The sequence below is a fragment of the Megalobrama amblycephala genome, linkage group LG19 (assembly GCF_018812025.1).
Source record: "Megalobrama amblycephala isolate DHTTF-2021 linkage group LG19, ASM1881202v1, whole genome shotgun sequence".
NCBI lineage: Eukaryota > Metazoa > Chordata > Actinopteri > Cypriniformes > Xenocyprididae > Megalobrama > Megalobrama amblycephala.
In genome coordinates this window covers 23,137,657-23,148,864 of record NC_063062.1, presented here as the reverse complement: position 1 = coordinate 23,148,864, position 11,208 = coordinate 23,137,657, and the positions used below count along the sequence as shown (strand labels likewise).

General features: G+C 41.5%; 1 long non-coding RNA gene across 1 annotated transcript; it reads right to left on the bottom strand.

Annotated features, from left to right (window-relative positions):
• Positions 1-4,757: 4,757 nt before the first annotated feature.
• Positions 4,758-6,835, bottom strand: LOC125254707. The gene is made up of 2 exons (XR_007181723.1): positions 5,809-6,835; positions 4,758-5,434 (listed from the first exon to the last, which is right to left on the bottom strand). It is a non-coding gene; the product is annotated as an uncharacterized LOC125254707 (long non-coding RNA).
• Between the last annotated feature and the right edge of the window lie 4,373 nt (positions 6,836-11,208).

Below are 11,208 nucleotides of genomic sequence, written 5' to 3'. Positions count from 1 at the left end.
AATGGGTCCTGCGTACAGTCGAAAAGGGTTATGCCATTCAGTTCGGGTCTCGCCCACCAAGATTTATGGGGGTCCTGCCCACTGTGGTGGGCCCCGAGCAGGCTCTGGTTATGGAACAAGAGGTAAAGGTTTGCGTCCCATTTTGGATCTGTGGCAACTGAACCAGTAATTTATGAAGCTCAAGTTCAAAATGTTAACCTTGAGACAAATCGTGTCACAGATCAGGTCAGAGGACTAGTTTGTCACGATCGATCTCAATGATGCATACTTCCATATCTCCATCCTTCCGAATCACAGGAAGTTCCTGAGGTTTGCTTTCAGGGGCAAAGCTTACCAATATCGGGTTCTTCCGTTCGGCCTATCGTTATCACCCCGCATATTCACCAAGTGCATGGATGCAGCTTTGGTACCACTTTGTCTACAAGGCATTCTAAACTACATTGACGATTGGTTAATATTAGCCCAATTGCAACAGATAGCAGCTCGGTATCGAGATGTCGTTCTCGCTCACATGAAAAAGTTGGGTTAAGGTTAAACGCCAAGAAGAGTGTGCTTTCTCCAGCTCAGAGAACCACTTTTTTGGGAGTGGTTTGGGACTCTGTTGTGATGCAGGTGCGTCTTTCACCCGCTCGAATAGAATCAATCCTTTCTGGCATAAACCGGATACAGCTAGGCCAGTCACTCACTGTGAAACAGTTTCAGAGACTGTTGGGGTTGATGGCAGCAGCGTCCAAGCAGACCCCTGCAGTGGTGGCTCAGGACCAGGGAGTTTTCTCTGAGGGGAAATCCTTTTTTTGGGGGCGATCCTAGATGGATGCTCGACGCAAGGTCTGTGGAGCGAACACCACCTCTCCTGGCACATCAACTGCCTGGAGATGATGGCTGTTTTTCTGGCTCTCAGGAATTTTCTCCTAGACCTCAGGGGCCACCATGTTCTTGTCTAGTCAGACAACACATCGGTGGTCGCCTACATAAATCACCAGGGGGATTTGCGGTCGCATCCACTTTAGAAACTGGTGCACCAAATCCTTCTGTGGTCCAAGGGGAAATTGTCACTTCGAGGAGCATATATCCCCGGGGTCCAGAATATCGGAGCAGACGTCCTGTCGAGGCTACGCAAAGTTTTATAAATGAGACCCCAGGTCCGGATCACCTTTATAGCCCTGCGGCCTAGCAGAGTGTGGCAGAGTGTGGTTTTCGGACCTAGTATCTCTCCTAGACAGCTCTCCCTGGGAGATTTCGATCAGGAGAGATGTCCTGTCCCAGGCAGGGGGCACAATATTTCACCCTCACCCAGAACTTTGGAACCTGTGGGCTTGGCCTCTGAGGGGGCCCAGCTCATAGACTCTGGTCTCTCAACTGAGGTTGTGGGTACCATCCTTCACTCTAGAGCTCCCTCCACAAGGAAGTTATATGCTTTGAAGTGGAAGCTTTTCACTTGTTGGTGCAGTGGTCATCAGTTAGACCCAGTTATTTGTCCTGTTGGTGCGGTACTGGAATTTCTGCAGGAACGATTCACTGCAGGGTTATCTCCTTCTACCTTAAAGGTTTAGGTGTCGGCCATTGCAGCTTACCACACACCTTTAGTGTATAGGAAATTTGCAAGCTCTTTCGGTTGCCCCGTCGTGCTTGGAATTTGCACCTGGTATGGTGAAAGCCTTCCTTCATTCCAGACCTGGTTACATTCCTAAAGTCCCCACTAATGCGGTTAGGCCTATTGTACTGCAAGGCTTCTGTCCTTCTCCCTTCGGGGATTCAGACCAGGAACGCCTTAATCTCCTTTGCCTGGTTCGGGCGTTGGATGCTTATGTCCACAGACTGTGGCGTAAGTCAGAACAATTTTTCATTTGTTTTGGGTCCCCTAGCAAAGGGGCCCCAGCATCTAAGCAGAGAATGAGTAAGTGGATAGTTATCTAACTGGCTTATGAGTCGGCCGGACTACCTTCCCCTTTGGCAGTTCGAGCCCACTCTACTAGGAGTATGGTGGCCTCTAAAGTTCTTCTCTCCGGAGTATCTTTACAAGATGTTTGTGATGCGGCAGGCTAGTCCTCGCCACACACATTCGTGAGGTTTTATGACCTTAGCTCCACCCCTGGGGCCCGGGTTCTTTCTAGTGTTGACGAGTCACAGTCGGTTACGACTGTAACCTTAGTTCTACCAGAAAGACTCGGGAAGCAAAGAAACATTTGAATACAATTTATTCAACAGAATGAATGTAAATATCAAAGAATGATAAAAGTTCTTTGGCGTAGGCCCCGTCCATAGTACAATCCGGAGGGTAGCAGACGTTTGCAGATCCTGCCTGAAGATGAAGGCAGGGGCGGAGCCTACCCCCGATGTATGGACAGGGACCGACCTGGTAGTGGTGGGGAGGATGGGGGTGAACGCCGGCGATGGTATCTGCGAACACGATAGTGGGTGGGAACAGAACTTATATACTCAGGTGACGTGTAATGATTGGTTAGAAAATGAGCAATGACGTGCATTAGAGTCTTCCGGGTAGAACTTGCGCAAAACGCTCCCATTTCTACCAGAAAGACTCGGGAAGCAAAGAAACGTTTGAATACAATTTATTGAACAGTATGAATGTAAATATCAAAGAATGATAAAAGTTCTTTGGCGTAGGCCCCGTCCATAGTACAATCCGGAGGGTAGCAGACATTTGCAGATCCTGCCTGAAGATGAAGGCAGGGGCGGAGCCTACCCCCAAAAGAACTGGGAATGTGAATGAAATACGCACCAGTTGGAGGATTCTTTGAATACGTTCCTAAATATTACCAAAGAGAAAGAGATAATGAATGCACAGACATTAATGAATGTTTAATCATTAACAGAAAGAATCATTATGTCGTAGCTTTAAGGATGTCAAGAATGCCGCATAGGCCATAACATTGCCACATTAGGTCGAGCATGAAAACCAAGTAGGCTGATAGGCCAGCGTATAAACATGCCATGTAGATCATGTATGATGCCACGACAGGCCATAGTGAGGGGAAGACAGAGTGGATGAATGAGATACCCTGATATGCCAAATAAAGCAAGCCATATAGATGTAAATAGTAGGAATAGAAACTGACGCCGTAACAGGTAGTTTGTCTCAATAGGATACTTACCACAGAAGATTTAAATATAGGATTTTGTGATAAGCTATAACCTTACCTAATTGCTTGTTATAAACATAGCCTTGGTAATCCTAGATTAACAAAAGAGCACCAGTGATGTGTGAATAGTGATTTGATGCTATGGTCAGAAAGACAAGTTAGTCTGCGATACTAGAAGACTGCATATGAGGACCATGGTCCATAGAGATAGCGTTCACTTGACCCTGAGTGAGTATAGGGAAATCATAACGAGTGATATTAAATCGTCTGAAAACACCACCACCAGCAGTTTGCATTAGTAACATACTAGTATTAAATTATGACAAATAAATGGCATACATAATGAATAACATTGACTGATAAAGATATGGAGTGAGGCTACGTTAATCTGATTTACGTGTAAAGACAGCAAAGGTCCTGTACCTTGAACAGTCAATATAGGCCAATTCGAGAAGACCTTGAAGTTACGTAAAACAGACTACCTGGTGGCCATGACAGGTTTTAATTATATGAAGAGCTAAGACAGGCCTTTGTGTAGAACCACGATATGCCAATTGATGCAAAAATGAAAACCATTTAATGTGAGGTAACAAGCCATTTGATGTGATGGCGACGATTTGCCCGATGGCGACGATTTGCCCGATGGCGACGATTTGCCCGATGGCGACGACCTGTCATGATGGCCATTATATTAAACCTTTAATGTTATAGGAACAATATTCCATGTAGCTAAAAGTTATTATTGCCATCAAATGTGAATGCAATGAGAGGCCATACAATGTAAAGCAATGATAGGCAATTTTATGAGATGTCAACAGTAAGCCTGATAACAACAATATACCTATAATGCTAAGAGTCAAAGCAATAATAAGCAATTTAGTATGATAGTGTGATATATTCTATGTAACGCAAAAGTCATGGGGCCATTCCAAGCAAAGCAACAATGTGCTATGTTACAAGAAACCATGATTAGGCCGTTATAAGTAAAGGCCACGAAAGGCCCATAATGAATACTGATTAAATGTCACGATAAGCCAATGATATGAAAAGGTACACATTTGTGAAGACCGAAGCTGAAGATGGAGTAGAAAACAATGACACCACCGCTAGTAACTAGCAGCCAATAATCGACGTAATTTGATTGCTATGAGTGAATGAGCATTTGAGTAATTTTAAGTAATTAATGAAAAGGTATATTTATTTTCTATAGGAAAGACTCATTCAATATGCTTAGGTGTGACTCCCGCTCACGGCTAGATAGAACTAAGCAGAGAGAACTTTGTCTAACTGTCAGAACCTGCTAAGAGAACCCCCAAAGAAATTAACCAGTTGGCATGACATAAGTACAAGAATACTTAATGCATGGGGCAGATAAAGATTGAGAAACCTTGTTGTACGATGCCCTTGCAAAAGAGAAGCACTTTACTTGACAATGCTGAACCTGGCTGGAGCTAGCAAACCTTTGCAAAAGTATAACACCATGAGCATCGTTGTTCAATACCTTGTATTCGGGAGTGCCCTGCACAGAAGGGGCACAATGAGCACAAGTGAAAATGTAACACCGGTATCACACCACTTACTGTGCCACTGGACCAGTTCTAGGTTCCAAGGAGTGGGGAGCAAAAACAATAATAATTACACCAGAGACCGTTGCTTTAAATACAAAAGGCCGGCAATTTACTGAATGCAAAACACACATGGAATATACAGTTGCAAAACAAAACCAAAAAAATACCCTGCAGGTTCGTAATATCGAGGTAAGTATAATAAATGAAAAGGTATTTCACTTTCTTTTTGTTCTCTAGTTCACCTAAGTTATTTTAATCAGGCTAATCTAAGTTAGACCGGTCTTTTCCTAGGTTGCACCTATTTTGGAATTCCTATTTTTCTTCCTGAGTTAACTCTTTTCTCTTTCTTTTACAGGTAAGAAAATACCTTCAATTTACAACCAAATCAAAGTGGACCACAAGCATTTCCAATCACGTTCAAACATATGAACTCAATATGAAAATAAAAGTATAACACCTTAAACACAAGTTCAAGTCCAAATGTGAGTTCAATTATTCAGTTCAATGTAGTTTCAGTTCGATTCAGTCCAAAAATAATAATTCAATCGGTTTCCAATTCAGTTCAAAAACAATTCCTGATACTCCTACCACTCTGGCAGCGAGTCACCGTACGCAGGAGATTTCCTCACTGATGCGATGGAAAAGATGAGTTGAAAGTCTGGGTCTGGCTCGCCATCCTGAATCCCGTCCGTGCATGTGCACACCCGCACACCGAAGACCAATCCTCGCTCCGACCGAGCCTCAAACCAAGCAAAAAAACCTGACCTGTGTAACAGGTCATAAACACAATAAATCTCTTTTTAAATCCTCAAATTACACAAATGAATGTTTCACAGTCTCTGAGTTGTAACATTACTGCTACGGTGCTTTTTCACCTCAATAATGGCGGCGGAGCGGCCTCTTTTAACTCACGGCTCCATTTCTCACACAAATACCGCACATCTTTCATTTACAAAGCATACGTTCACTTTTATAACATTCACAGTTTTCATAAACCCAAAATATTAACTGGTAAACAGTTTATGGCGAAGCATTTCCTTGTAAACAGCTACATTTTTTAATGTTAGCTCTCCGCCAGAGAAAGAGAAAAAAAAAAAAAGTACAACACGGCAAAATGCGAGAAAACAACTCAAACTCACCAAAACCGGTGTGGCTTAGTTCTCATAAAATCCCTGTCAGTTCCTGACCAGGTAAGTTATGTTTTTCAACAGCAAAATCAACTTTTTCACTCTTTTCTCTACTTATTAAACACAGCTCGTTCTCTCCCTCAGGTCTCTGCTGCAGCGTCACTTAAGTGCTGCATCTAACGTCACTAATCCCTTAAAGGGGCAGTGACATGAATTTTCTGTCGGCATACTTTTAATCTTAAACATTAAATTGTTGTATTAACATTTTTAATTAACCCTGATGAATTAATTTACATTAAATGAATCACTTAATTTCAGCTTTTAAACTATTTATTCTTATTTATGTCATATTTCAACATGGGTTACAAAAAGCTTATGACCAGGCGGGTGCGAAGTAGCCTACGGAGCACAGTAACTCTGATGTTCGATGTGTAGTAGGCAGCACAATATATCACTTTAGATATGACGCAATGTGCGCATCCACAAGTCATGACGCAAGGATAGCATAGGAGCACATGTTTAGGTCCTGTCAGTTTACGCGCTATTCTGTGTACGCACACGTTAAAGATGAATTGCTTTACCTATGCATCTATTTTTGCCTGGATAGACACATACATGCAGATTTATGTCAAAATGTCCTTGTACACACAGTGCATATGGCTTAGGTAACGTGAAGAAGAACTGATGTGTATCATTATAGGGTTTCCACGCATTTGATCTTAACTTACAGCAGGCTTGCTGCTGTCTGTGTCATTCATGTTAACCAACAAAGTACAGATAAATAACTTTGCAGCTTTAGAGATGATATGAAAGATAAAACCACTCCGATATTTATTTTTATTTTTAATTTTTTTTTATTTTATTTTATAATATATAGAACACTTTATGTAAATTGTGCGCATACATATCCTAATATTACCAAGATTTGTAAATTCAGAGAAAGTCACACATTTAAAAATATAGCTGCAAGCAGCAATTCGGGGCCAAGCCCCAGAAGGGGCAGTAGCGCAATACGGAGCAGGAAGAGCAAAAACAGCAGAAATTGAATGTACATACAAAACAGCTGGTTCAGAAGGACAGGTGGAAATGAAATGAAAATCAATAGAAGTTCAGAGAATGAACAGGGAATGAACTAAAAACACTTGTATCTCATTCAAGAGGAATAAAGATTAGTACAATGCTTATTTGGATAAAAAAGGTATCAAAATGACTCATTACACACAATTGTATAAAGGCACCCCACACGGGATTCGAACCCACAACCTCCGGGTCCAATGTCTATTTCTCATCTCATTGCACCACTGTGCAGGTGAATGGTGGCACACCTGCCGAAGTTCATTAGTTCATGTGAAAATGAACTCAAAATGAAGAATTTTTATAAAACTGCACTGAATGTTATATTTAATAACTACTTTAGATCATTCTGCAGCTCATCATGCTGTAGCGCAATACAGAGCAGGAAGAGGAAAAACAGCAGAAAATGAACAAACATGAAACAGCTGGTTCAGAATTACGGGCGATAATGAACTCAGAATGTACATAAGCTTAGATGAAAATGAACACAGCATGAAACAAAAAGCATTTATTTCTAATCCAAGAGGCAGTAAAGGAATCAAAACACACTATTTCATAAAACCGCTCCACCTGGGATTCGAACCCACTATCTTGGGGTGCAGAGCTCTTCAGGTAACTGACTTTACACATTGAGCTACTTGAGGATGCACATTCAACAGCCTGTGGAAGAGAACTTTTAGTGTAAGAAAGAATTTACAAAAAAGCATTACTTAGCATGCTAACCATATTAGCATGCTAAGCTAACTTAATGCTAATGAAGCTCATGGTTAACTTGATAGCTGAAGAGCCACATTAAAGAGAATGACAACTGGTTAGCATGCTAAGCAATTAGCATGCTAAGCTAACTAGCATAAGACAACAAACACAAGCAAGGTCACATTCAGAGACTAATATCTCGGGAATGGTAGCGAATATCAAAAATCCGTTCAGTCATTTCTGTGCGGCTCGGTCCAAAGATCATCTGAGCTGATTTTGGACAAAATTGACCAAAATTTGTGGGAGGAGTAGCGAAAAAACTGTTTCTGATTTACTTCAATATGGCAGACAGGTACATTTAAGGAAAATGACAAATCACACATTGTCGGAATCGGCATAAGCCAGGGAATAAAATGACATAAAGCAGACAAATTTTGGATAATGTTTTCAAAAGTTATAAGCAATTTTGCAAAAATCATTATATCTGTGGAACACTAGGTGGCGCTGTGCTGAAACTTCTCATGTACCTTCAGGACTCTCTGATGGTCATATGTACCAATTTTTGTGATGATATGTCAAATTGTTTAAAAGTTATTGCAATTTATGACAAAATTCAAAATGGCGGACACGTGGTTCATCCGATGTTGACAAATTAAATATATCCTCGGATTCGGCATGGCACAGGGAATCCATAGACACCAAGATCTTGATTTTCTAACAAAGTGTTCAAAAGTTATTGGCCAAAATAGCCATTTTTCAGATCTCATGACCTGTAGGTGGCGCTGTTCCCAAATTTGGCATGGAACCTCAGCTCATGGTCTTGATCAAGTGTACCAATTTTTGTTTCGATTGCTCAAAGATTGGCCGAGATACAGCCTCTATAGCAATTTCGGGTCAACCTCGTTAACTTCGTGACATCATAACTTTTGAACAAAGATGAATAAAAAAAATCTGTTCAGTCATTTCTGTGTGGCTCAGACCAAAGATCATCTGATCAAAGATTGGACAAAATTGGACAAATTTTGAAGGAGGAGTAGCGAAAAAACGGAATACTGTACTTTTCAAAATGGCTGCTACTGTAATGGGCGGAGACTTAATGTAAGAAGTTTAATAGCATCAGCATGAAGAGACGAATCAGATGTACTAAATTGTATTTTTCTAGTCATGCATAAGTCATAATACTTTATATATTCTTAATATTTTCCTGTCAGATGTTAAATAAACATTTAGTAAGCATCTTTAAGATGTATCCTCTTCGGAGAATTAAGTTATGTGTGTTTACTAGAGCTCCCTGTTATCTATACAAAATAAAACATGTTTTTACAGTAAAATCACAACAATAGTGTCTAGCATCTTTACACATTCAGCAGTTTACTCTACAGTAGCTCAACAAACGTGTTTTTGGTTTTCAATACTCACATTTGACAGCATCCGCGTCGCTTTTCTCCTCCGTGTTTGATATGACGTATCCTCTCCCGTGGCCTCCTGGGATAGAAAAGTATCCATCGATGAACGCTTCAGAATCTGGGCGGAAGTAGTAGGCCATCCGGGAACTTCTCGACTACTTATTTATGATTACTTTGGTTTCTGGCATACTTATTCGCTCGCCTACTGCTTTTCCCTATTATATAGTAGGTAAGTAGGCGGTTTCGGACGCACTTTAAGTAGGCGCACGGCCAAATCTCGCGAGACTTAGTACGTCACCCAGGTAATTTTCGCCTACTCTTTTTGCTTCTGACATACTTATCCGCTCGCCTAATGCTTTTCCCCTACTAAATAGTAGAGAAGTAGGCGGTTTCGGACGCAGCCAGTCATTTCACTCGGCGGCCATCTTTGAAATGCCTCTCGGGCCGTTTCTCAATTCCAAGAACGCAGAGTTGCGGACTTGCGTTCTTGTGGAGTCTGGTCTTGCCAGCGACCTGAAAGAACGAACTCGGAAGGACGCAAGGACACAGAACGTATTGTTTAAGAATTGAGATGTGCTGCAAACTTGTAGCTCAACTGACCACCCCAGCATATTATAAGGCTAATGCACAATAAATACAACATAACATCACGAACAAATGTCATAACCTATTAAAAGATTTCTTTCAAATTAGACATTATTTTCATATCATTTTATATATTTTTATTTCACCGCGTGTATTTATGAAAATGAGTAGCCTTAGTGTTACATGCTATGTCAATGTTACGATTTTTTATATTCCAATAAATATACTGCAGGCTTTCTTCAGGTTATCACTTTATTAAAATTAAGCGAAACGAACGGTTTACTTTCACGAGCCATCACGTATTTGCGAGCTTGTAGCGGGAATCTCATAAGTGAGAACAATAACTTTAAGGCTTACAGCTTCCGTATGTCGACCGCACCCGCAGACCTTTCTGAGGCGCGCGTCTGACCGGTTCTATAGAAACCGGTGCTTCTAAAGCCGACTGCACGATTTTCAAAGTAGTCGGGTCACTGTTCTTTTCACACTGCATGACTATCTTGGCCAGCATTCAGTCGCTGCTATGTTCATACTGCACGATGGATCGGCGACAGAAGGTTTCACACTGCATGACTTTACAATAGGAAGAATCGCCGACAACTCTGTCTGGCACGCAAACTACGTTTCACAACCAAACACACGCAAGACATGACAAGGAAACAACGCGCGCAAGACCAGAGTTCTCACGTGAGACTGGCCCTGTGTCTCAATCAGCTCCCTAGCTCCCTAGGTCGTGAATCAGTATATAATGAAAGCGAATGTGGCTGATACCCTGATCAGTGCCCTGACTGCTGAACTAGGGAGCTGATTGAGACACACGGTGGGATTATTATTAAAAATAGTAGCCCGCAAGAAGCTTGAAATACGAATTGCCTGTGCGCTGATTTGCAGCGAAAACAACATCAAGAAAAGAAGAATATGGAGAAGGAAATGTTTGGGGAGACACGAGGAACAAGGATTATGTGTTCTGCAACGACAGTTGGAGCAAAATACATAACTTTTCAATGTGCTGCTGTTGATGGTCAAGCAAATGTTTATGCTTTGCTTCTGTATGATAAAATTGTAATGTTTATCTGAAACGAAGCAATGCTTGCTGATGTTGTGGTCTATAACTCCTCCCCGAACTCTCCGCTGCTCTGTATCTTGCTCTCTCATTGGCATGGCGTTTACGAAATGCAACAGCTTTGCGACGAACTCGTCTTGACAGATGCCGCTCTAGCACATTAATGGACAGGTGAGCAACAGTACACGAGACGAATTAATGTTATGTAGCTCAACACCATGGATGGCTCAATATCATGCTGTTGATCTTGCTTACGGTCAACAGACTAATAGATAGCAGTCTACAACTTTAACACTCAAATGCAGTTTAATATGATAGTGTAACGTTAGACCAAGTGAAACAGCGATGCGTTACCTCAGTTTAATTCATAAAATAAACTTACCTGTATGAGTAGTATTTAAGCACTTGCAAGTACTTCAGTAGAATGAATTGACTCATTCCTATTCCTGGAAGTGCAGGCTGGGACTCGGGTGTGGCACTGAAATCAGTCTCTCGTTGGCAATCGCGCCCGCGATTCCACGCCGAGATTGTGCCTTTAGCACAGGTAAATTAAATTCATTTAATACAGTATAGACTATGCAGTGTCATTTT